Here is a 24544-nt window from a genome sequence, read left to right as displayed (position 1 = left end):
GGTGAGCAAATGTCCCGATCCGAGGCACAAAGGTATGACTGGCTGGACTCCATCCTAGTAGGAGTGTAGGCTAAGCCTGCCCCCCGCCCCCCGCCACACCCTCATCCTCCCCCGTTTTTCTCTGACTCCTGGCCATACCCAGACTTGTGATCCAACTGCCCTAAGTTGTTTGAGGACCCCCCTCTCCATCCTAGCTTCCTTGAATACTTCAGGGCCTTGTGTCTTTAACAAATATTCCAAGAGTAATGGCTTTAACGGTGATAGCCCCCCTAGGTTCTGCACAGGGAGTCACGACTCTTCCGTTTCACAGCAAAGCTCAGATTGGGCAAGGCCTTGGATTTCACGGTAAGACAACCTGGGCTAGGTAAGCCGTGCCTGACTCCACTGGCATGTAATAGGTATGACCTCAGGCTCGTGCCGTCTGTCCTAACCTCAGCATCTTCACGCATTACTCTGGGCAGGGTGCTTTGTGGGTTGTGGTGAGAACCAAGTGAGGTGAGCATCTGGTTCACTCCGAACATCCAGGCCCGTTTTACAGGCTGCTCTGCTCTGTCAGGTTCGAACCTGTTTCTCCTCAAGTTTACAGCCGAGACCACTCCTCACACTGTAAGATGGCATTGGCTTTTCCCTTCAGAGCCCTGATGCTATGGTGGGCTTCGATGTTGACCCAGGTGACAGCAGTGGTGAGGGAGGATTTGAACTCATGCCCTCGGCTTCCTAGGCAATTCTTTTCTTCCCTTGGCGGAAATACCTCCTGAAACATCTATAAAGGGCTTTTGCCTGCTGTTCCGAGAGAGACACATGCTCTTTATTGCTTGTCCCAGTGCAGCGAGCAATCATTTAGAGGAGTGGCTCTCTATGGTGCTACAAGGATCCCACCCAACCAACCAAAAGTCCTTGAGAGCTCTCCTGGAGTCCGTCTCTGCATCCGAGCTCCCTGAACTGGCCCAGCATAAGGAAAATCTGGGCACACTTTTGTTAAAGATGGAAGAGACCAAGGTAAATCAGTCCCCAATATTGTTTGGGCGAACCCCAAAACACCCAGCATAGCTGGAGAGATGAAAGCTGTGGGTATAACCCTTTTGATGTCATCTTAGAGGGCAGGAAAAAGATTAGACAGAATACTAAATATTCCCGAAAAACCTGGTTGATTATCAAGATAACGATGACTTGGGCTTGGAAGGAAGTGGAGTAAAGGAGAGCAAAGAAGATGCCCCTTAATCATGTCCTAGACAGGCGGAAAGCCAGGGTTTCACAAACCGAAATGGGAATCATAGCAAGGGGGCGGGGGGAGAGTTTCCCCTCACTAAATTACAAGACCATGTGGGTACCTCAGACGCCCCCCCCCCCCCCCCCCGCCTCTGCTTTATCGGTCCCTGTGGGCTTGCACCACTGGACTCTGTGGGTGTTTCTGCCTGGCAGAGATTTCGCCTGCCTCCCGCGGTCCAGGAGCAGCCAGGCAGGTGGCAGGGTCCGAGCCAGGAGCATCTGGACCGCCTCATCCCAGGTGAGAGAGGGGCCGCGGGTGCCTGGCATCCTGGGGGTCGAGTCTAAGTGCCTGGGACTCGCCCAAGGTCACCCGGCGGGCTGGGGCGGGGGCGGCGCGGGGCGGTCCCGGGCGCGGTGACGCGGGGCCCGTGGTGCGGCGGGGCCGGGGCGCGGGGGGCGGCGCGTCGCCGCGTCCTCCTTTTGTGCGGCGCCGGGCTGGGCTGCGAAGGTAAACAGCGCTTCCTCTTCCTCCTCACCGCCTCTTCCTTTTATAGCGATTTCTGGCCGTGCCGGGGCAGGGGCGCTGCTGCTGTTGCTGCTGCTGCTGTTGCTGCTGCTGCCGCCGCGGCGGGGCCGCTCGCGAACCTGCGGCGGGGACGCGCGAGCCGCCGACCCGGAAGCGGCGTGTGTGGACCGCAGGCTCCCACCGCCAGCCAGCTCGCCCGTCGGGCCACCAGGTACGTGCTGGGCCCGCAGGGAGCTCGCTGCGGCGTCGCCGCCCTACTTCACCCGGCTGCAGGGAGGGAGGCAGCGCCTAGGGTGCTGTGCACCCCGAGGCTGGGGCGCGGGGTCCGAGTGGCTGTCTCCGGGCACACCCCTCTTGCAGTCCAGGTGAGCGTTGCAGGGCCTGACCCGTGCGCTGTGCTGCCCTCCCGCTAACTTCATCGCTTCCCACCCTCCCACCCCCAGGCCAGGCGGCCGAATTGAGGAACCAAGAGGGCGAATAGACTTGCACTGGCCCTACTTCCTCCTGCGCCGACCCCCGCCGGCGTTTAAACTGCACTTCCTCTTAGCCCGTTATGTTTTCTTCTTCATCATCATCACCATCATCTTTTTTTTTTTTTAGTGGTAGATCAGTGTTCAGAGGTGGATAGGCTTTTGCAGCCAGCAGGGCTTTCCGGGGCGGGGTGGGGGTGGGGGTGGATGCGTGCACACACAGTAGGTCTGGAAGGAACCCATGTGTCCTCTGAGTGTGGGTCTTGTGTCTGGGGTGGGAGGAAAGAGGAACATGGACTTCCTTTGCCTATGGAGCCCTAGGGGGTTGTCTCTGATCCCCACCCTGCCGCTAGAAATGGTGGGGTGGGGGGAGGGCTTCGGTGTGAAGGTGGCGCAGCAGGGAGAGTCACGTGGATTATGCACCTCTGTCTAATTCCCCAGTCCTGCCACTCACTAGCTTTGTGACCTTGGGCGAGTTGTCCACCTTCTCTGGGTCTTAGGCTCCTTGTCTGTAAAATGGGCTGCTTTGAGTTAAGGTCTGCAGTAAATGAGACTAGGTTTCTGGCCTTGAGTACAGGCTGGGAATGTCACCTTCGCTTTACCGTCTCCATCCCCTAAGACACATGCGGGAGCACAAGGAGGCTTCCCATAGGTACTTGTGAAATGAATTGGTGGATGGTAAATTTTGAGAAGTGAGCTCGCATGCTTCCTCATTTTTGCCTTCTTTGCCCTTAACTTCCATCCCATAATCACCAGAGCCATATTTTGCTACCACTGAACCCCGGAGGAAATAGTGACTCCTTGTGAAGAAGCTTCCACTCTAATTTTGAGGCACTTCCTATTCTTGGAGGGTTGTATTCCCTGTACATAAAAAGGAAGCATCCCACCCTCCCTTCGCTGTGGCCAGATGACAGCGGAGGTGGCTGGCAGGGTTGCCAGCTAGGATGATTTCCCAGGGCCTGGGCTCCACTTAACTGGGGAGGAGACTGGGGAGAGGTGGGTTTTCTCCTGTCGTGAGGCACACAGAACGGGTCAACTGGTCAACTGGCTAGGCTTCCTTCCTGGAAGGCACTTTGTAATAAGTATGCTGTGGAAAGAGAGAGAGAGAGAGAGAGAGAGAGAGAGAGAGAGAGAGAGAGAGAGAGAGAGAGAGTGTTGGTTGAAGGGTATTAGAGAGAGATACATAGAAATGGCTTTTGGATAAAGGCTTAAGATGTATTTGTGCACTTTGGGAAATTTTAAAGAAATGTTGCTTTCTCTGACAGTCATCCCTGCCTTTTTTTCATACCCAAAGCCTTCTGTGAACATCTCTGAATACTTTGGAGGTAGTGACGTTTCACCTACTGTGTCTTATTTTGTTTATTTTTGACTTTTTTTTTTTTTGAGACAGGATCTCATGGTATGTAGCACAGGCTGGCCCAGAACTTGTGGTGAATGCTCCAGCCTCTCTCGCATGAGAGCTGAGACCACAGGAGTGTGCTGCCATGCCCAGCTCACTCCCATTCATTTAAAGAGGCAGGCAGGTTCCTCCACATAGTAATACTGCGGCAGTCACTGTCCCCTTGTTAACTCACATGGTGCCCACGGTCACCTGGGTGGCAAGAGAGACTGTTTTCATTTCACTCAGACTTGGAGTGAAGCCAGGACTCCTCAGGGCTCTCAGCCCAGGAGAGGCAGATGCAGGGTCTTCAGCTAAACCCTGAAGGGCTGCAAAATGAGCATGGGGTTCTGATAGCCCTGTGTGATGCCTGTGTCTCCTGACAACTGGCAGGCTGCCTGGCTTATTCCAGGAGCGAGGTACGAATAAAAAAAGTGATGGTTTCCCCTCTCAAGGTCAACATTTGGCCTGTAAGTGACCTTGATGTTGTCCCCTGGTGGTTCTTTCTGGAGTAAAGTCATGGATTTTAGTCCCTGGCAGGCCTTACATAAGAATCCCAAGATGGGTTCACAGAAAGGACTCCTGAGAGACACTGTTGACAAGAGAGTGCGGCCTCACGTCCACACCTCTGCCATCATTCTAGGACTTTGGTGGGATGGGATGGGACTTGGCTATCTTTAACAAACCCATCTGAGGCTGTCCTGTGTAGACTTAAAATTGTTATGTGGGCTGGGCATGATGGTGCCTACCTGTAATTGTAACACTGGGGATGTTGAGGCAGGAAGATCGCTGGTTCAAGACCAGCCTATGCTATGTGGTAAGCCCCTGTCTAAAACAAACAAACAAACAAACACCCCTACCATCAGTTTATTTGTGTGGTCAGCATGTAGTCTTATGTCAGTATCACCTCGAAGCCCTCTTTCCCTGTCTGCAAACAGGTGAAATAGTTCCAGCCCGTGCCCATTGCAAAGGGTACCCATAAGACAGTAGGATCCGCATTTAAACCCATTTCTCTCCATGTCCAAGGTTCTGCGCAGTGTTCTCACCTGTAAAATGGGCAGATGAGCTACGGACTTGTACCTGCATCACAGGGATGTGATGGAAGCCCCGAGATAAAACTAGTGCAGGCGCCCCTCTCTGTTTTAACTGCAGTGAAGCTTGCAGAGAGAAAGTGGGAGGAGCCAGGGAGGGAGGACTAATAACTTCCCTAAGAGGCTTGTTTTCTATAGGTTGCTGAAGCCTGTGTGTGCTCTTGTGTCTTGTGTATCCACAGCTCCAGGTACAGAGGCTTGCCAGTTCCTGCTCCCCTCCCCCTTCCCCCCACCCCTCCCCCACTGGTTCTCTCTCAGCCCATCTCCTCGCCAGCCATGTGCTTTGTATCTTCTTCCTGTTTTTGGCCAAGACTTGACTTCCCCTGCATCTCAAGTGGATCCAACTTAAATTGTTTTAGTGGAAGGTTAGAATTCAGGCTTCAGACAGTCCTAGAGGCTGGATGGCCTCGGGTTGAAAGATGATTATGTAGTCAAGGATACAGATGAAGGACAGTTAGCACCTCTCCTGCCACCTTTTCTATTTCTCAGAGGCACTGAGGGTGTGGGTTTCGGGGCACAGATTGCCCACATTGCCTGCCGGTTGCCTGCCGTCACCTTAGGCAAGTCCTGCCTCTCTCTTTGTGCCTCTGTAACATGGCGGGGTGACACTGGCTGTCTGGAGGCGGTGCAGGGGTCGAGACAGAGGCTGATGCGACAGAGAGTTGCACACAGTAGGTGCTCAGTAAATGTCTGTTGCTTCCCCTCTGTGAGGCTGTTTCTGTCCTCACCTGACGCTACCATCCTGGGCTCCGTACCTCCTCACCCCAGCTCTGCTTGGGAAGCAGCTCTGGACTGGCAGGCTATTCCTGGAAGAGATCTGGAGCCTGCAAGCACTGTGAGTCCAAGGGTGCTATTTTAGTCCAATTGTTGACCGGCTGTTGTATGGGCTTCCACTGAATGGGAGATGCTCATCAGAGCTTGTTGGGAAGACTAAATGGACGAGTCATCCAGTTTACATTCTGTCCCATTCATTCCCCCCACCCCCACTTGTGGAAGGCTTACTAGCTGCCATCTGCTCCGCGAATAGCGTTCGCAAATATATAAATAATCGAAGTGGATGAAGTCTGCTGGAAGAAATGTGGCTGAGAGTGATTTTTATAATGTTTAAGATAATCTGAAACTGTTAAAGGGATTGCAGGGCTTATTAAAGAAAAACAGGAATTGTGTTCAGAAAGGCTCCCTTTCACAGCAGGAGTCAGGGAAGCGCGTGTTGCAATGTGGATGAGGGACCTGTGAGGGGCCGAGTGGACAGCTACTGTGAACCAGCCCATGTAAGGACCAGTGCCAGCTAACAGAGCTAGTGTGTGAGCGCTGATGCCTGGGCATCCCTGAGACTCAAAAGGGTTTTGAAGTAACTCATCCCTTGATGCCACCGTGACGTGTGGCCTTGGGCAGGTCACATCACTGCAGTGAAGCAGAAGGGTGCTTGAGAAAGCTGGGCTGATGTCTCTGCTTCCTTGGGATGCGTGCACCTCTGAAAGCATTGTAGCGTAACCCCTGTGTAGCTGCTCGGGGAATGTCCCCTTTCTCAGGGACAGACAGAAAGCCAGGTTCTTCTTGTGGAGCAGAGATGGCTGTGACTGTGATGTTCTTAGGCTGTTGAGGTGGCTTTCCAGAGCATTGGATGCTCTGCAGGGGAAGTAAGCGTCTTAGGAAGGAGCCAGTGGTGCCGTAGCCTATCTTCTACTCTCTTGGTGAGGCAGATGGTAGTTGCTATTACAGTGTGGTTGAGAAAACATAGAGGCTAGTAAGGAGAGCGGGAACTCAAACATTCCATGTTGACTTTGGGGCCCACTTCTCTCTCACCTCTTTCCAGGGACCCGTGAATGCAATTCATAAAGTATGGCGTGGTCCCACTAGGAGCAGAGGCTATCCTGGGAGGGTTTTCCCCCAGCATCCCGGGGGAAAGCTGGCCTGAGAATGGCATATGGCTGTGAGTGACTTTCCAGCTCCGGGTTCCTTATTGCAGGCCTAATCTATGTGCAGAAATTTTTGGTAAAGGTGAGAAACTGACCATACGAATAAAACTCCTTGAGTGATGTGACTGTGCGTGAGTGTGTGCGTGTGTGTATGTTTGTGTGTGTCATTCCACAGTTATCTTTTTTTTTTTATTTAAGTTGGTGTGAGATAGGAAAAACCCTGACGGTCACCATGTTGTCTTCCCCAGCCCTTCTCAGGTCATGGCCCACAGAGGAAGGAGGATGAGTAAGTCCTGAGCCATGGGCCAGACAGTGAAAGAGGAAGTACCTCCCCTTGGAAGGGGACTGATGCTGGGGCCTGACTGAACCCGAATTGAGGTCAGTGTCCCGTCCTCTTGGTGGGACTAACTCTCTAGTTCTCGTTCTCCTCCAGAGTGGTACCTGCTCAGTCATGCAACCATGGCCCAGAAAGATGGTGTGAGTTTCCCAGTGTCATAAGCAAGCCTGGAAGTCATGAGGGCAGGCTAAGCCCTGCCAAGGGCCATGCAGCCAGCGCATGGCTACAGGGAGAACTAGGCCTCTTGACTAGACTGTCCTGGGGATGTGGGGTATGGAGTTACTAGGTCTTGTGGGTGCCCATCGGCCTGGAGTGCTGGTTTCCTGTTGTCATTTGAGACAGGCTGGTTTTATAATAGTCTCTGACTGGCAGTCCTTGCTCGATGCACAGAATGCCAAAGAAGAGACCTGACTAATGAGAGTCACATCTTCACCACTGAAAAGTGGAAGTCAGCCCAGCAGGCGAAACTTCACCGGGATTTCTGACCTAGCCCTACCCGAAAGGACGGTGCTGCACACACGGGGCTGAGTCCAGAACACTATGTAGAGAAGATAATACTCAAATGTATGGATTGAGTGGTAGCAGACGGGGTATACTCAAGGACAGCACCTGGGACCCAGGAAAGGGTTCAGTGAGGAAGAAAGGACACTGTTGAGTTTGAATCCCAGCACCCGCGTGAAAAGCTGGATGTGGCCTGGTGCACACCCATCACCACAGCACTGTGGGCCTGGTTTAGGAGGAGGAATACCTGGTGTTGTCCTCTGTCCACATAGACACATACACAAAGAGAGATGCACATAGACACACAGATACACACACACACACACACACACACACACACACACACACACACACAGCAGCAGCAGCACCAAGTGTGAATAAGAAAATATAAATGAGTATGTCATACAGCACAAGAATATATTATTCTTGTAAATATTACATTATTTACAGTTTCAATTGTATTTGTTCATATTTACTTCTTTGTTTTGAGGTGCTGGACATGGAACCCAGGGCTGCAGGAATGTTATTTATGTAAATAACCTACCACTGTATGCAGTCACAGTCCAAATTTATTCTTTCTTTCTTTCTTTCTTTCTTTCTTTCTTCCTTTCTTTCTTTTCTGGTGTTGTGTATTGAACTCAGGACTCTTCTGGGTAAGCATTGTACCACTGATCTAAATCAACATGCCCTGTTTTTCTATAGCAGAGTCTCATGTAGCCCAGGCTAGCCTCCAATTCACTGTGTAGTGAGGATGACCTTGAACTGGTGATGCCCCTGCCTGCACCCTGCGAGTGCTAGGATTCCAGGCCCTGTTCAGCCATGCTCAGTTTCTTGGGTGGTGGAACTCAGAGTTTTGGGTGTGTTAGGCCTAAAGTCGGCCAGCTGAGCCATATCACAGTCCACCCCCCCCCCCCGCAAGGTTTTTTAAATGAATAGAAAGAATTAAAAAAAAATAGTCTGAGTGCATTTGAATCTGGCTTAGGTGAGCAAGCTTTATCCGTTGTGACACACTGAGGGCATATGCTGGCACCCAGGGTGGGTTGTGCAGGTTTGGTGTGTCTGTCACTTGTCACCCCAGGGCTGGAGTCTGACGGCCCTTCAGGAAGGCTTTTGGGGTTCTGGCTATCTGGTTTGGAACATAGGGGACAAGAGGAGTAAACTCTTTGGATTGGACAAGGCTCAGGTTCATGTTTTTGAGTGAAAAGGGCTCTGTGTTACACAGTGAGTTTGTGGAGTTATCCTCTTCCCCTTCTTGGAGTTGATCTGAAAGTGATGGCACAAGGACACTTACACTTGGTCCCCAAGGTCCCTCTCCCAGTAGGACTATGCTTTGCTCCGGCAGCTTCTCAGATGTGCAGTGCGTAATGAGGGAAGGAAGGAAGCTTCTGGCTTGCCACCTGACCTCCCCTCAGAAGGACCAAGGGATACCGTGGTGCATGTGGCATCAAATGATCCCAGCCCTCTCAATGGGGAATGTGGCCTGAAAGCTTCTCTCTCCCAGCGTAAGCTCATCTTTGGCTTAAGACATTGGGCAGTTTCAACAAAACGAGGAGCCTGGTCTTTTGTATCCCCTTTCCCTCCTTACATGGCTTTGAGGGAGACTGTCTGCTTGATTCCATCTTCTGGAGTTTTCTTCAAGGTTGTGTGGATCTCTCAGGAGGGAAGGGAGAGCTGGGGAGCAGCTTAGGATCACTCAAGTTGATCGGTCGAGAAAGCCCCCAGTGCTGTGAAAAGGGTCGCCACAGGAAGGCTCTACTCTTCTGACGCACAGTGGGTACTGTGGGGATTGATGTGAGGAGCTAACCATCTTTATAACCTTTGGTCTGGCTGACTCACTTTTGGAAACCTCTCCTAAGCACACAGTAGGAAATATGCGAAGAATGTTTGTTGCCTGGAGATCGTGAGCGCAGCTGTACCACTTGGATGGAGATGACCTAGTGCTTGACAGGGCCAGGCTCTTGTCACTTGTAGCCACAGGGTTGAAACGGACATCCGGCTACTGGGAGTCAGGGCCACAGAGGTGAGCAGAGCTGGAAAAGCAGTCAGTGTGTGGTAGAGAAAAGCCTGAGGGAAATACACAAGAAGTGGTGTCAGTAGGTGTGGTGGGGCCTAAGAATCCAAATGAGTTTCTGTCTTTTTGCATATTTTCTGTCATGTGATTACATCCTGTTCTCCTTTTCTCTTCTCCTCCTCCCCCCTCCCCCACTCCTCTCTCCTTTCCTCCTTTCAAATCCCAGCACTTTTCCATTTCCAGGGTAAAGGAAGAAAACCAAATTTAGATCACTTAATAACTGAGACACAGCCAGCCAGTTTGGTCAAAACTTACCGCCTTTATTTGTTTATTTTTATTTACTTTATGCAATTGCGTGTCAGCATGTGTGTGCTACAGCACAAACGTAGACGCCCAAGGCACCTCCACGGAGCTGGCCTTCTTCCTCCATGTGTGACCTGGGGCTTGAACTCAGGTTGTCAGGCTTGGCGGTAAGCACCTTTCCTCCCTGGCCCAGCAGCCAACTGGTTAATAGACCTCAGGCGCTATTGGGGTCTGGTGACAGTCTCAGCAGACAGCTGGTCTGTTTTGAATGATTGCCACCCTGGGCCAGCCTCCCCTAGATCTACACAGAAGTCACCAGCGTTTCTACTTCGTGAGAGACTTTTCTAGAATCCCTTTGCTTCTTCCCAGTGAGCAGCCGGTAGGATTGAGGGAAGCTAGAGGTACCCAGTTCAGTAATAGTCTTAAAATCATGTAAAAACTGTTTTCTGACAAGAATGAGTGACAGCTACTGACAATCAGTAGCAGAGGGCTTTCTGTCTGCGTGTTATCTGTAAGTGCCAAGAGGACCTTAGTTGGCTGGCAGGAAAGATCGGTGACCTCAGGCCTTCAGGGGCCTCTCTGGTACCAGGACTCTGTGCTCTGGAATGCGCGGGGATGTGCACATATGACTTTCTTTTTTTTTTTTCAAATGTATTTTATTAATTTATTCATATTACATCTCAATTGTTAGCCCATCCCTTGTATCCTCCCATTCCTCCCTCCCTCCCATTTTTCCCTTACTCCCCTCCCCTATGACTGTGACTGAGGGGGGCCTCCTCCCCCTGTATATGCTCATAGGGTATTAAGTCTCTTCTTGGTAGCCTGCTGTCCTTCCTCTGAATGAGGAAATAGAAGGATCCAGAGGGTCCTAGAAACCTATAAGAAGAACATTATGATGGGCAATCTGGGCCCAGGGTTCCTGCACAAACTGTGGCACCAGCCAAGGACAATATGTATGCCTTTCTGAGTAGCCCAGAAGGAGGAGACAGCTGAAGGTGCAGCCACAGGGGCCATTCTGTGCCCGACTGTGGAATTGCAAATTCCCAGACACTCCATGGTGTTTAAAATACCATCTCCTCAGAGTTCTGTGTTTGTCGTGCAGCCCACTTGTCATCTCCGCCTGTGTCTCAGAGGGAATCTGATTTTAAAATGCATCGGCCATTTTTTTTCCCCTGCTTTTCCATGTTGAGGACTGGACATGGGGCCTTGTGTTTGTTGGGTGAGACACGTTTTTAAAGGAAGGGTCCAGAACAGCCAAGGCTCTAGGTGCCTAATTGATGCCTGATGAATGAATGTACAAATTACATCTCTGCTTTGGGGGGACAATTCAAACTGGTATTTTTTAAAATATTTATCTCATCTCCCTGAAATCTTCCCTCCCTCTCTCCCTTTTGTCCTTTCCCTGCCCACCTCCCTTAGTTCCCTCCTCCCTTATTGATTTTGAGACTCCCTGTGTATTCCAGGCTGGCCTAGAATTCACCATGTAGCTGACCTTGAGCTCCATCCTTCTGACTGAGCCTCCTCAGTCAGTGCTGGGATCATACTGTGGGGTAGGACACATAGGTTTGTTGGTTTGTTTGTTTTCCCTGTCTAGATAGGGTCTTGAACATGCTAGGTAAGTGCTCTACCACCAAGCTACATCTCTGCCCGTAGATTTATTGTATTTACATGTGTGTGTTTTGAGGGTAGGGCACCTGTGTTACGACCTAAAGTAGATGTTTAGTTATCCCATGTCCAGAAGAATCCCTGTTTCGCCCGTGGATGGTCAGTACTGGCAACGAGATTGCACTTGAAGTCACCTGGGAAACAGGGCTCTGGGCATGTCCCTGAGGCCATCTCCATGGAAGAGGGAAGGCCTCCCCACCAGTGTGGATGGCACTATCCCATAGGCCGAGATCCTGGACCAAATAAAGAGGAAAGGAGAAAGCAAGCTCAGCATCAACATTCACTTCTGTACTTCCTGACTGGGCACAATGTAACCAGCTGCCTCCCGCTCCCACCCTCCTTCCCTGTACTGAACTGTCAAACTGTGAGCCAAGCCTGGTGTGGCGCAGGCCTGTGATCCCAGCACTTGGGAGGCAGAGGCAGGCGGATCTCTGTGAGTTCAAGGTCAGTCTAGTCTACAAAGTGTGCAGTCAAGGCTACACAGAGAAATCCTGTCTTGAAAAACCAAACCAAACCAAACCAAAAACAAAAAAACAAAAAACAAAAAAACTGTGAGCCAGAATAATCCCCTCCTCCCTTAAGTGGCTTTCTCCAGGTGTTCTGTCACTGCTTGCTGGTCTCTCCTCCTGGCCTTGTCAGGACCTTGGAGAGGAAGTGACACGTCCCTTGCTTCTCTTGCTGTGTTGAGATGAATAAGGAAATGCTTGCTTTCCCAGGACTCCCCGAGCTGAGTCAGGCAAGGTCCTCTTTCGTCAAGGAAAAAGATGGAAGGAAAACTTGGATGACAGAGCACATGGCGGGCACTCCGCAGCTCACTGCATCCCTACCCAAACCCGACTGCAGCATTCCATGAGCTCAGCAAACCCCTGCTGGCTGCCCATCTGCTGTGGAGCGTTTGCTCCGTGGCTTCGTCCTGTGAAGCCTGTGAAGCAAAGGCAAAACCAAGATGGGCTTAACGATCGGTTGAGTCTCTCCATCTCTTAAGGGTGCTGAGTCTCGGCTCTGCTGCGTGCTGCGCATGCGCGCTATCACTTGCTGGCTTGCTGGTTCTGTGCGTCGTCTCTGGAGGAGGACGAAGTGGAGTGCGTGTGTTCCCCACGGGAGGCCCTTGGTTACCATCCTCTCCCACCTCCAACCATATGCAAGGGTGCTGTTGCCTTGCCCATCACGGGTGTGGCTGCTGTGGCTATCACAGGGGGTGGTCTTTGTGTGCCGTTCTTTCGGTGTCCTCACCACCACACAGGTCTCACACATGGGGGACTCGTGTGAATAATTGAGAGCTCGCTCTAGGAACAGGCGGCTATGAATAGATGTGCCTGAAGAGTGCGGTATGTCAGGTTTGAGTTGAGCTGAGTGTTGTCAGCGCCGAATTTAAAATGAGCGTCTTGACCTGGGTTCTTTCTCCTCAGCGGTGACCAAGCACTAAGTCCTGAATCTTAAAAAAAAAAAAAAAGAAAGAAAGAAAGAAAGAAAGAAAGAAAGAAAGAAAAAGAAAACCAGAAAGAAAGGAGCCAAGAGTCTAAAGGGGCTGAAAATTAAGCGTCACAGAGTACCTCACATCCAGAGTTTGTGCTTAGTTTTGGCCCCACTGTAGTAAACACTGCTGAGCTCAAGACTGCAGGTCAGTTCACAGGAGGCCATGCTGCAGCAGAACTTGGGGCAAGCTTTTTAGAAAGTCAAAACTCAGAGAGGTTGAAAGACCTGTTAGAAGCTGAATGGCTGATCTGCACCAGAGTGGGGAACGACCTCCGGAACCCCGGCTCTTGTCGAGATCCATACATGTGAGCTTGAGGTGGAAGAATTGGAAGGTTAACAGTAAAGCCAGTTTAATAGGAAGAGCATTTAAGGAGGCAGGGGCTTTCGTCCCTTCCCTCTCAAGCCCCGTGGAAGGCGGTGTACTCATGGTGGCTGTGTGCCCTCCCGCATCCCTTCCCTGTTCCTGGCGTGTTTGAGCATTTTATCTCTGTGACACTGGGTTTCCGCCAAAGGTCTCAGAAGCCACAGGGAGCCGTATTGTTCATTGAGCCCGAACGTTGAGGTGGGGCGGGGCTGAAGCAGACATATCTCCTCGATGAATGGACTCTTCTGCCCTCTGCTAGCCGCTCCTGGCCCCTGCTCCCCACCCTCCATAAGAATGTAGAATAAACTCTGTGAAGTGCTCTGAGTACCGAGACTCAAGTAAAGTGGAGGCCTGGTCCTTGGGGTGGGCTCTGTGTAGTGTCACATTTGGGGCCTGGAAATTCTTCTAGGACAGTATGAGACATTCAGAAGGAAGTACATCTTATGGTGGAAGCTCCCATGTCCCCTTGTCCCTCTCCTTTCTTAGATCTTAGGAGTGATACATAGCCTGGGGTTGTGGGTAGGGTCAGCCCGTGCAGTGGGGGTGAGCCTGCACTCCATGTTCTGTGTTTTTTCCGTGTTCACAAGCAAGTATGAAGTGTCAGCTGTGCTCAAGCTTGAGTTAGAGGCAAGGATAACAGTTATGAATCACAGGAGACAGGTGTTACCTTCAGATGGTCTCAGACTCCTGGACACATTGCTGCAGACATGTAAAGCACTAAACTGGTAAGCAATTTAAAACAGAGCAATGCACTTTATAGTCTGTGTAGATCTCCTCCTCCTCTACCTCCTCCTCCACCTCCTCCACCTCCTCCTCGTCCACCTCCACCTCCTCCTCCTCCACCTCCTCCTCGTCCACCTCCTCCTCCTCCTCCTCCTTGTCCTCCTCGTCCTCCCCGTCCTCGTTGTCCTCCTCCTCCACCTCCTCCTCCTCCACCTCCTCCTCCTTGTCCTCCTCGTACTCCTCCTCCTCGTCCTCCTCCTCCTTGTTCTCCTCCTCCTCCTCCTCCTCCTCCTCCTCCTCCTCCTCCTCCTCAGGTCTTACACATTCCATGTTGGCTTTACAAAATTCACTGTGTAGCTAAGGGTGAACTCGAACTTGTGATTCTATGAGATGACATATGTGCTACTATACCTGCTGTCATGCTTCCTGCTGATTATTAACTTGGCAGGATCCAGTGTCGCCTAGGAAACAAACCTGGGGCCACACCTGAGAGACTATCTCAGTTAGGCTAAGTGAAGTGGGAAGCCCTCTGCGAAAAGTAGGCAGCGGCATCCCCTAGGCTTGGGGAATGACAGCGTAAGAAGAAGCAAGCTAGCTAGCGCAAGCCATTGTCACCCATCTCTGGCTGTACATGCACGGTAAGCAGCCTCATGCCCTTGCTGTGATGACTTCCCTGACTGTCGTGATGGACTGAACACCTAAACCTCAAGCCACATTAAACAGTCCTTCAAGTTGTTTTTGTCATGGTATTCATTTTAGACTACCTGGAGGCTTTGGGGAGGAGAGCTTAAAGGAAGGGGTAGTTCGGACTGACACTGAAGGTCAGTGCTGGGAACTGCATTTTCACACAGGACAGCAGGTGCGCGCAGAGAAGGATGGCATTTGGTGAGTTGCAGGTGGGCCTTGCTCGCTCTGATGCAGCAGTCCTTCAGTAGTTCCTTGACTACAAGCCAGGTTGCTATGAACAGGGAGATACTTGGTTGTAGAATTAAATTCCAGACAATTGCCGGAAAGTTCCTCGAAGTATATATGGGGTGGGGGTGGGGGTGGGGCGGGGGATGGACGTGGCCGAGTTGGCCCAGTGGTTGCACTTATGAGAAAGACAGTCTTGTATAGAAAAGAAGAAGCATGGCTCGCTGAGCATTTTGGGGTGGCTATTGTCTGACGCGAGAGGCCATCTGGGACACTGCTGCCTGGCCTGGGGCTGGGAGGGAGCAGCAGTGCCAAGCCCTGTGTTCAGTGGCTTGGGAAGAAATGTATATTCAAGATGGTTTTCTTTGAAAACATTGCAGAGCCAAGGAAAGCCCTCGGGAGCAGGATGAAAGCCGTGATGGGGAATTTCATCATTGCTTAATCAAAGGCATTGATTGTTTTCTGGGCCTTCTGCTTGCCCTCTTCTTGTTGTCTTTATTTGTGGAAACTTGTTCATTACGGTTTCACTAAGGCCGGCCCTGGGCGCCACCCCCTTCCAAGGCTTCCTTTGATGTCTGGGAAGCCATTCCTGTCCTTGGGGGGAATCCTTCAGCCTCCTGGCTCCCAGACATCTTGCCCATTCATACCAGTGTAGGCCACATTCACATGTTTCACAACAGTGGTGCTGCATGCTGCCCCAGCGTGGAGTAAGGAAAAACCCAGGGCATGCGAGGCAGTTCTCTCTGTGAAGGACCACAGCTGGTACCTAGGATGGGGGACACTTTTGGGAGACTGAGATGAGGTGTTCTCAGCTACTATTTCATTGACTTCACCTTTGAGGGTTCTAGCGAGGGTTCGTCCTCCCTAGGCAGATCTATAGGAGTTCGAAATGCTGCCTCGGCATGCTGGGACCACCTGGTGGCAGGCAGGCAGGAGAAGGAAGCCACATTGGCTGTATTATTCTCCTGGCCCAGAACGGAGGAACTTTGTACTCATCTCCTGCCAGGCAGCAATTAATTTTCAGGGAAGTGATGGTTTACATCTACCCTGGCAACAAGGCACTGCATACACTTCTGGGCCTCGGCCTCTTGCAAGTTATGCGGTCACGAGTAAAAAAAAAAAAAAAAGAATTCATAGCATCTCCTGATTTTATTAGCTAGTTCTGCCCTGCATTTCATCTGCTTTCTCTTAAACACTTTTTTTTTTTTTGGTGTGGTCTGTGTTTATCAACCCTGAATAAACACACATCTCCAACTTTAATTAGGAAGGCTGCTGCAGCCAAAAAGGGGGTTGGCACCATTTCTCTTCTTGGGTGACTCCTGACAGCAGGGGAGACATGACAATAGCCCCACCCTCAGTGGGAGTTCCAGTGGCCTGGAGTGAAGGATGTGCCTTCTCCACAGGCGATGTGCCTGTGTCAGCTGAAGCCACATCGTGAGTAATTAACTCACTTGGCAGGTTCCTGACTCTGTCCATTTGTTCATCAATATTAATTTTTAAATTTGTTTGTTTTTTTTATTTATTGAGACAAGGTTTCTCTGTGTAGCCCTGGTTGTTCTGGAACTCCCTCTGTAGACCAGGCTGGCCTCAGATTCAGAGATCTGCCTGCCTCTGTTTCTTGAGTGTTGGGATCTAAGGCCTGTGCCACCATCACCTGGCAAGTTTAAATTTTTATTTTATTCTAGTATGTGTGTATGTATACGTCTATGTAAAAAGATGTGTGTGGGGAGGCACACATGGAAGATGGAGGACCATTTTGTGGAGTCGATTCTTTTTTTTCTACCTCCTACCACCTTGGTTCTGGGCTAGAACTCAAGTGCCAGCCTTGTACAAGTACCTTTACCTGCTGACCCATCTCAGTGGCCCAATTTACCAAGTTTTTATACAAGCATATGTTATCTGTCAGTAGCTCTGATCCCTGTACTTTCCCTTTTTCTTTACCTTTTTCTTCCCCTTCATCTCCCCTACACAGTTAATTTTTTTTGACATTTATTTATGGTGTGTGTGTGTGTGTCTGTATGAGCGTATATGTGTGAGTGTGAGTGTGTGGGTATGTGTGTATATGTGTGTGTGTGTGTGAGTGTGAGTGTGTGGGTATGTGTGTATATGTGTGTGTGTGTGTGAGTGTGAGTGTGTGGGTATGTGTGTATATGTGTGTGTGTATGTGTGAGTGTGAGTGTGTGGGTATGTTTGAGTATATGTGTATATGTGTGTGGGTATGTGTGAGTGTGTGGGTATGTGTGTATGTGTTTGTGTATGTGTGTGTGTGTCAATATGAGCATATATGTGTGAGTGTGAGTGCGTGTATATGTGTGAGTATATGTGTATGTGTGTGTATGTGTGAGTGCGTGTATATGTGTGAGTATATGTGTATGTGTGTGTGTATGTGTGAGTGTGTGGGTATGTGTATATGTGTGTATGTGTTTGTGTATGTGTGAGTGTGTTTGTGTGTGTGAGTGTGGGTGTGTATATGTGTGAGTATATGTGTGTGTGAGTGTGTGTGTGAGTGTGTGTATGTGTGAGTGTGTGTGTGTGTGTGTGTGTGTGTGTGTGTGTGTGTGTGTGTAGTGTCTGCATGCTCATGCCTGTGGAGGTGGGAAGGCAACCACTGGGGGTTGGTTCTCTCCACCGTGTGGCTTCCAGGGATCAGTCTCAGTCTCAGTTGGAGGATGACAGGTAAGCCACCAAGCCCAGCACCATGCTCTTTCTTAATTTGCAAGCTATCATTAAAAAGCATTCCAGGGAAGGGTGCCTGGTACACTTTGTCACCAACAGTAAAATTGATCACAGAGAGGAGGTGAACTGCTTTGATCCCTGGGCGAAGGGACCCTTGGGGCTGGCTAGGAGCCTGAGCTCAGATCTGGAGCCTGAGACCAGAGCCTCAGCCAAGTGTTTTGCTAACAGGAACATCTTGGGCAAGTCATTTAAGCTGAGACACATTTCCTGTTCTGTAAACTGAGGGAGGGAGGAAACAAGAGCATCAGGCTGTACCTTCAGAGTCTGCCCGCCTGGCCTTTCCCGCCTGGGTTTCTGATTCCCATGGTTCTCCTTGTGTCCCCGCTGTAACTGCTTCACTGCAGTAGGCCTGGGAATACCTCAGCAGCGTCTCATCCAGATGAGTGAGTGTTCCATTCAAACCAGGGTGCTTCAGAGGAAAGATGGAGGGAAGGAAAGAGGTAGGGATCTTGTAGCCTAGGAGGGCTGGAAGGCGCTGGGGGGTGGGGGGCGGGCACGGACACAAACAGGTGTTATTAAGGAGGATGTCTAGTAAGTGGTATAAGCAGCCTTAGGGCTCTGCCATCTGGGCCTAGCTTTAAGCAATCTTAGCAAGACGCCTCAGAGATGGAGACAAAAGTAGTTTTAGTAAACAGGAAGGTGTGGTGTCGCGTCAGTGTAGGTATGATACAGGATGATGTAGGTATGATGTCTGTAGAGGCATCAGACACACACTGCAGCTCATTTGCTGAGAACCAGCTGAGGCCAGGACCAGGGTCTACTCCAGACTGGATATTGGGATACCTTCTACCTCAGGAGCATCCCCACCCCCTGATCTTGGGCACACAGACTGCCTAGGACTTGGCATTTTAGCCAACCCAGTCAGTCATCTACGTTTCCTATGGCCACCTTGACTTGACCGTGGTCGTGGGGCTGGTGACTGGTAAGGAGGTAAGTCACTGGGATGTGAGTGCAGAGAGCTGGGCTGATGACTGCTCACCCTCCGTTACAATCACCATCCTTGCAAAGGCAGCCTCACCTTATCCCTTCTGCAGCCACGATAAGGCTGAGGGTTGGGCACGGCACCTCGTCTTTGAAACCCTGGTCTCCCAGCATGGGAGCCTGATACACCTTCATCGTTTGCAGCAAAATGAAGGAAAGGAGGAATGAATGGATGGATGAATGAATGAATGAGTGAATGAATGAATGAAGGGATGAAGGAATGAATTGTAGGTAATGGCAATTAAGCTCTCCAGAGAGTAGCGCCCTTGAATAGCTTGGAGGTCAGGGGAGAGGCTCTTTCTGGAAGCGATCTTTTCATACCGCTTGAGATGTTTTGAAATAGCCATTACTTGAAGTTCAGCTCCATGCTTGGTCTCTGCGGTGAGCGATGGAGAAATGCTTCCTCTGTCAACACTGGGCTCTGGGTGGTGTAGACACACAGAGGCTTCCCTCTAACTCTCCTTCCCGGTCAGCAGTGACCCGGGCTCATGGCTCTGTGTTTACTCACTTGATGTGTGGAGCATTGGGGCGTCTCATGGACACTTCCTGTATTTGGAGGCAGGGTGTCTGTGGGTACATCTTGCTGCTTCCCAGCAGGCAGCTGAGATAGACCAGCACACACCCCACCCCCACCCCCCAGCAGCCTCTGGGCTATGAGGCTGTGTCATCACTGAACAGGACCACCTGGAGGTGATCATGTCCTGAGCCCATGGCGGTGGTTCCCGTCCTAGGCCAAAGCCACACTTTCCTTATGTTCAGTCTCTTTTGCTCAGTTCTCAATTGTGTTTCTCGAGCTGGCTTCTGGATTTGTGTGTGTGTTGCCGGGGGTGGGGGGCTGTCATTGTCTACACAGCACACTCACATACAGTGGTACTGGCTGGAAGGCATGTGGTGCCATAGTGGAGCTTATTTGGGGTCACGGGGTTCCTCCGAGGATTCCTAAGCCAGACAGGGACCCTCCAAGGTCTGCCATCTGAGCCGGGTGTGGCAGAATAGAAGGAGTGAACCGAGTGGGTCTATGGACAGTGAGAAGGGTCTTGTTCAGGAAGCCTGTGAGCCAGCAGGGAGTGGCAGAGTCAGGGAAGGAAGGCAGAAGCCAAGATGGTTACTTCCATGTCAAGGACTGCAGACTCTGGTGGCTCTGCTGGACGGCTTGGTTTCTTGTGCTTACACTGCCACCGGGGTGCCCAAGGATCCAAAGACCATCTGCACCGGAGTGGGTATGGCTGCGTTTCAGGTACTATGAGCCCTAGCTGGCTCTTGCTCACCCTCACACCATGCCGAGTGGCTTGTATTCCTCTGGGATTATGTATTCCTGCTGGAACTCTGAATACGGACTGAGTAGAGCAACTCGGTGGACATGGCCAGGATTTAGACTTGAGTTGCTTTGATGTGGGTCTGGTTCATTTCTCTGCTCTGTTCTCAGCTCCTCCCCCTTGTGTGAGCTTCGTTTTCAGGCTTTTCCACCTCATAGTGATAAAATGGCTGCAGGAGTTCCAGGCTTCGGATACATTTCTTTTCCTCATACTCCTTGGCCTAGCTTAGGTCAGTGTACACCTACAAGCCTGGCAAATGACAGTCCTTCATGCTGATTGACTTTGGCCTGGGTTCTCTCTTTCCTGAAAATGCTTGCTCATCGGCAGATCAGGACCAAACAACTTACCAGGGGCAGAGGGTAAGGGAGCTATGTCAGATTCTCGTGAGCCTGCATGTGGCTGCCAGCCAGTGGGAGAAGGTGGGACAAGCTTGCTCCTGGGAGGGCCGTGCACAGAACAGTGATGCAGTCAGGTTCACAAATTCCAGAAACATCCTACCTCTGTGGTGATGTGAAAGGTTAGAGGGAGGTACCCTGACACTCTGGCTTGTGGTAGGACAGTGAAGTTGTACTTGGACGGCAAATGTTCACTTGAGCTATGATGGGGGGTGGGGGGCAGGCCTGCAACCTGCAGAACTTGTGGCCTAGTAATGGTATGAAGGAGGGACACTGAAAACTGTCACCATTGGTGACCCTGTGCTGCTCTATACCTGGAACCAGGTGCAGGCACTTCGGCGAGGAAGACACTGTGTCCTCGGTAGGTGGAGTGCCTTAAGGGGCCTATCAGCCAGGATGGGCATGCACTGTAGCCATGCCTGCCCAGAGAAGAATCGATTTCATCATTCAGGACCGCAGGGGATGGATGTTGGGTCCGTAGAGGAGAGCCTTCCCTTTCTTGTTACTTGTGTCTCTTTTGGCGTTGGTTTTCAGGAAGGAAGCTCGGGGCCCCAGTTAGATTCGGTCACGGCAGCTTTCAGGTTCCGTCTGCTTTCTTCCCCTTTGCTTCACTGACGTTCTCGTCTTCGGTTTATAATTCCCATTAGGGCTTTCCAATAAACGACTTTGAATTTGTTTTGGAGAGAAGATGCAGACAGTGATAAAGAGAGGTGGGCATAGGGCTAGTGGGCGGCATGAGGCGCTGGAGCTCAGCCTCCTCTGCGGAGGTCCATACTTTTCTGTCTGGGGTGGACTGGCTGATCTTGGATGTGGGGAGGTTAGGCTGTGGAAGGAAAGGCCTGGTGTCCTTGACTCTGCCGCCTGCTTTTCTCACAGAATGGGTAGGGTATGTCGCCCTCATGACATAGCTCTGACAGATGGGGTAATCGACACCCGGTCTTGGTGTCTTGCTTCTATACCCAAGGGAATGGCAAGGTGAGGCTGACTCAGATGCCCGACATTTCTTGTAGTCAACTCATCCTTCAGATTTCATCACATCTTTTATTTGTGATTTCTTTTGTTTATTTTGGGCACAGGATTTCACTCTGTGACCCTTACTGTCCTGGAATTTACTATTTAGACTAGACTAGCCTTGAACTCAGAAATCTGCCTGCCTCTGCCTCCCAATTAAAGGCATGCACCCAATATGTTTTGCCTGCATGTATGAATGTACACTACATACATTCCTAGTGCCCTCAGAGGCCAGAAGAGGAAGTTAGATTCCCCTGGGATTGGAGTTACAGATGGTTGTGAGCCACTCACTCTGTGGGTTCTGGGATTCGAACCAGGGTACTATGAAGAACACTCTGTCCTCTAACCACTGAGCCTTCTCTCCTGTGGGTCATCAGATCTTTTAAAGGGACCAGTCAGCACTTTTGTTGCTTTCCCTTGACCTAAAGGTGGACACTTGGCTAAAGCTTAGGAAGACTGGTTGCCCCTTGAAGTTTTCATTTCACCTCCCTAGCTTGGTGGGGTTTTTGTTTGTTTGTTTGTTTCATTCTTGTTTGTTTGCTTGTTTTCTTTTTAGACAGGGTCTCTATGAAATGCTGGCTGTCCTGGAACTTCCTTACTATGTAGACCAGGCTGGCCTTGAGCTCACAGAGATCCACCTGCCTCTTCCTCCCAAGTGCTGAGATTAAAGGCATGCACTGCCATATCCAAGCAATGTGTTCTGTGCCTGTTCATGTATGCACGCACATATTCACATGATACATGTGTTGTATGTAGCTGGGCATGGTGTCACACACCTTTAATCCCAGCATTGGGAGGTGGAGGCAGGCTGACTGTGAGTGAAGTGCCACCCTGGTCTATATTGAGAATTCAGGATAGCCAGGGCCACAGTTAGGTCCTGTCTGTCTGTCTGTCTTTCTTTCTTTCTTCTTCCTCTTCCTTTTCTTCTTCTTCTTTGCATTATCTTATTACTTTATGTTCATTAGTGTTTTTGCCTGCATGTATGTCTGTGTGAGGGTGACAGAAGCCCTGGGACCGGAGTTATATAGATAGATGTGAGCTGCCGTGTGGGTGCTGAGAACTAAGCCGGTGTCCTCGGGAGAGCAGCCAGTGCTCTAAACTGATGAGCCATCTCTCCAGCCCCCAAGGCCCTGTCTTTAAACAAACAAACCCATTTGTTTTTGTGAATTTTTCATGATCAATCTTTGAGCATACATATAGCCTTGGGACAAGTACTAGTGGGCTTCCTCCTTGTACTTGCTTTGTGTTGAGCACTAGAAGGGTACAGCCTATAGAAGCGTGCTCTCTCTGTCTCTGTCTCTGTCTCTGTCTGTCTGTCTGTCTGTCTGTCTGTCTGTCTGTCTGTCTCTCTCTCTCTCTCTCTCTCTCTCTCTCTCTCTTTCTCTTTCTCCTGCCTTGATGAGGCACCTGTTCCAGAGCCTGCTGTCTCCTGGAAGTCCCTGCTGAGAAAGCGTGGAGTGGCTCTTAGGAATTTACGAATTGATTGAGGTTATTTGCAAAAATCCTGTGTCTCTGGACTCACTTAGTTTGGGCTTTTTCAAGTAACAAACGAGATGGAATTTCAAAACTACCGAGAGATTTAGACCCACAGAGGCCGAAAACTTCTCTCCTTGTTAGAACGGACCGTGTGTGTATGTGCATGCGAGAGGGGATTCTAGATCCGTAAGGACACCAACCCCTTCCTCTCTCCCTCTCCCCAGCCAACCACAGTGCACCAGTTGCCCAGGTTCTCCTGGTATGAGTCATCCTGCTTTCCCTAGTTGGTGTCCCCGTTGATTTAGAAGCCTAAGGAAGGAGCTCACCTTGGGTCGTTCAGCCCCAGGGCAGCCCCCTCCACCCTGGGTATACTTGTGGTAGGATCCACGAGCTCTGTCCGTGGCCTTTGGTTTTACGGATGCTTTATTGTGGTGAATTTTAGACAGAATAGTGGCCCCTAAGTTGTCCTTATCTCTATCCTTAGAACCAGTGAATTTGGTTACTCACAGGGCTACGGGGGCTTCAGAGGTGTGAAGGACGTTGAAGTGAGATGCCGATCCGATTATCCTGTGGACCTTCGTAATCACAAGAGTCCTAATAAGATGACCCAGGGGTCAGGGCCCTAGGATGTGTGCAGATGTAGCCAAAGGTCAGGGAGGAGAGAGCCAAGGACGCTATGCCTCCAGGAGCTGCGATCTGCCGGCAGCCAGAGAACACAGGGGAGCGGTTACTCCCAGTATGCAGCCTCTAGAGAGTGTGGTCTGTTGACACGTTGACTTCAGCTAAGTGAAATAGTGATCTGCAATAATTGGCTACTAAAACGGGCGGCTTTAGGAAGGAGCCTGCCCATTCCGAGAGTATAACTCAGTGGTGGTTTGTCACCTTGTGATTGATGCAGCAGACCCAAACACCAGTTCAGAGCATCCTCCTCAACCCGTTGCGATTTGTGCCCATTTGCACTCGGTTCCTCTTCCAGTCTTCTACCTCAGCCTGAGGTGCCCAGGGAGTCACCACGACGGGAGCTTCTGTTAACTTATCTTTTGTGCATTCCCTATACATTAAATGACAGTAGGTGGTCTTTATTTTGACGCGGAGTCTCAGGTAGCCAGCCCAGGCCTCAAAACTTGCTATAGCTGAGGCAGGTCCCAATCTTAATCTCTATTTCCAGAGTGCTGGGATTAGAGGTGTGACCCATCATGCCCAGCTGTTTGGCTGCTGCTGCTGCTGCTTCTTCTTCTTCTTCTTCTTCTTCTTCTTCTTCTTCTTCTTCTTCTTCTTCTTCTTCTTCTTCTTCTACTTTTTAAGACAGGGTTTCTCTGTGTAGCCTTGGCTGTCCTGAACTCCCTTTGTAGACCAGGCTGGCCTTGAACTCACATCGATCCGCCTGCCTCTGCCTCCCGAGTGCTGGGATTAAAGGCGTGCGCCACCACACCTGGCCTGTTTGGCTTCTTTTTAACTGAGGATGGGCAAAGGGTTCTGCCACATCATTATCCGTATCTTATTGCTGAGACATGTTCTGTTGTGTGGAAATCCCGACTCCTGCAGTGGACAGAGTTGTCCTCGTTATCCAGGTAATGACCTAGATCTTTCCGTGTGCAGTGCAGTGAGTGAAGGAACAGTGGATATTCGTGTGCCTGGCTGTGCCTAGAGCCTCCATGACCTTTCGAGACGCTCTTGGGTTTACTTGTGAGATATTAAGAAGATGTAGTGACCCATAGTGTGGCAACTTGCAGGGACTGGGGTG

The 24544-nt window shown here is 50.7% G+C and overlaps 1 protein-coding gene across 5 annotated transcripts in view; it reads left to right on the top strand.

The window, feature by feature from the left end:
• Nucleotides 1-1809: 1809 nt before the first annotated feature.
• Nucleotides 1810-24544, top strand: part of CYRIB (CYFIP related Rac1 interactor B) — a 123719-nt gene continuing 100984 nt past the window's right edge. For 3 of the 5 annotated variants that reach the window (XM_084748694.1, XM_084748699.1, XM_084748697.1), the window contains exon 1: nucleotides 1810-1946. The gene's annotated coding sequence lies outside the window, so the exon portion shown is untranslated. Of the gene's footprint in view, nucleotides 1951-24544 lie in introns of all 5 variants that reach the window. The other 2 variants (XM_084748700.1, XM_084748695.1) reach the window with 2 other exon arrangements.

Source organism: Acomys minous (genome assembly GCF_964271855.1).
Source record: "Acomys minous genome assembly, chromosome: 12".
Classification (NCBI taxonomy): Eukaryota; Metazoa; Chordata; class Mammalia; order Rodentia; family Muridae; genus Acomys; species Acomys minous.
The sequence above is the reverse complement of the archived record's forward strand: the minus strand, read 5'-3'. Positions and strand labels throughout refer to the sequence as shown.